Source organism: Bison bison, unplaced genomic scaffold (assembly GCF_000754665.1).
Source record: "Bison bison bison isolate TAMUID 2011002044 unplaced genomic scaffold, Bison_UMD1.0 scf7180017864495, whole genome shotgun sequence".
In the NCBI taxonomy this organism is placed as follows: domain Eukaryota; kingdom Metazoa; phylum Chordata; class Mammalia; order Artiodactyla; family Bovidae; genus Bison; species Bison bison.
This window is the reverse complement of record NW_011495054.1, coordinates 4554983-4557106: the sequence shown is the minus strand read 5'-3', so window position 1 is coordinate 4557106 and position 2124 is coordinate 4554983.

The window sequence follows — 2124 nt, the reverse complement described above, 5'->3', positions numbered from 1 at the left end:
GCGAGCTTGAAGGTCAGCGCAATATGGGTTGGAGCGGAAGGCAAGGAAGTGGGGTGTCCAGACAGCACGAGGATGCCAATCAGCAAGGGGAGTAGGGGAGGCAAGCGGCCCCACCTCTCAAGAGTCGACACAGGCAGTGAAACAGTGGCCATCACAGGCTGGGGGGTGGGAGAGGGGGCGGGGAAGAAGCCAGTGTGGGATCTGTTTAGACCAGGAGGGACTGGGAAGCAGAGTCAGCGCCTGGGGTGAGGGCAGGGATCAACAGAGGCCACCACCCTGCAGACACCAATGACCCTTCTTTCCTTCATCCGTCCACTCATTCAGTCGTTCGTTCATCCATTCGTTGATTACTTCAAGCACAAGTTCACTTATACATTCGTTCATTCCTTTCTTCATGTCTTGGTTCACACATTCATGTATTCCTCAGTTCATTCGTTCAATAACTCCTTCATCAGCCCAGTCACCCATGCCTGCCGCCATTTCATACCTGCATTTATTCTCCCCCGTCTAGTCATCCATGATTTCAGTCATTCCTTCGCTTACCACCATCCTATGTAAAATGTGCACCACCTCTATATACCATCTTTCCCCTCCACATACCTTCTTTCCCCTCTCCTTCCCTGCTCGGGTTTTCTCCATCTGGTATACTTTATATTTCACACATTTATCTTGTTTTCTGTCTCTCTTTCCACTAGAATGTCATTGCCACAAGGCAAGGACTTTGCTTTATTCACTGCCGTATCCCCAGTGCCTGCTCACAGTAGGTGCTCACTAGGTCGTTGCTGAATATATGAATGAATTCATTTAGTTCAGACAATGATTCATTTGGGATCCGCTTATTTTATTCGGTCATGCCTTTTGCTATCCTTGCATTGATCCATTCCTTCATCCACTTATTTATCCTCTTTTCCATACATCTGTTTATTTGTTCCTTCTTTTAACAAACACACTACCTGTCTGCCCTGAGCTCTGTGCTGGGAGGTCATTCAAAATGAACATAACCACATGATAACCTCAGCCAGGTGGGTATTCACACACCCATTATAAAAAACAGAGGCCCTGAAGTTTGGCTCCCAACTTTTGCTCCATGTTTCCCAGTTCTGGATGCTTCCTGAGAGCAAGACTCCATGGACACTGGGTTAAGCAGAGATGACGGACGTCCAGGCTGCAGGACTTCTCAGTGCCTTCAGCCCGCCCTGTGCCTTGGGGCCAGTGTGGAGAGATTCTTTTGCATGGTTCACGTGACACACTGTCGGGAAGGCTGCACCCTTGACTGCTCCTCAATTGTAGGCAAGTCCCTTCAGTCTCACTACGTCTTGGTGGCCCCATCTCGAAAATAAAGGTGATACTAATCCATAAGCTACCCCTCCCCTCTCAAACCAGGCTGTTGGGAGGATTCAGTGAGGATAGCCACAGAGCACAGGGTCTGAGAAGGGCACCAGGGCTGGGAGGCAGACAGACCTCATTTCAAATCCCAGCTGCCTAACTTTCCAGCTCTGTGTCTGTGGTCAGGTGATGCAATCACTCTGAACCTCAGTTTTCTCATCTCTAAAATGGGCACAAGCAGACCTTCCTTATGAGGGTCTTAAAAGAATCCTTGAAGACAAATACTGTCTGTATGCTGATGATTCCAATATCCTCTCTCCTGAAAGCCAGGCTTGTGTATCCAGCAGCTCCCTCAGCAGCTTCCCATACAGGTTCAACAGGTTTCTCAAACTCAGCTCTGCCATAGCACAGCTGTGATCTTCCTTCCTAACCCTAACCCCAAACCTGTTCCTCCTGAAATCTTCCTCATTGCAGTTAAGCAACTCCATCTTTCCAGCTGCTCAAGCCCCAAACCCCCAATTCTTGGACCCACCCCAGACTTCTCATGTCACACCCCATGTCCAACCTATTAGTAAAATCCTGTCATCTCTGTCTTCAAATACATCCCACACCTGACCACTTGCCCCTCTCCCCAGCACACCAAATCTGTCTGGTCTAAGTCACTATGTCCCTCCTGTCTGGACCATGGCAGTAGACTCATGACTGTTCTCCACCTCTGTCCTTGCTTTCTGTAGGGTCTGTTCCCTACACTGCAGCCAGAGGCATCTCATTCAAATCAGATCACATTCTTCTTTGGCT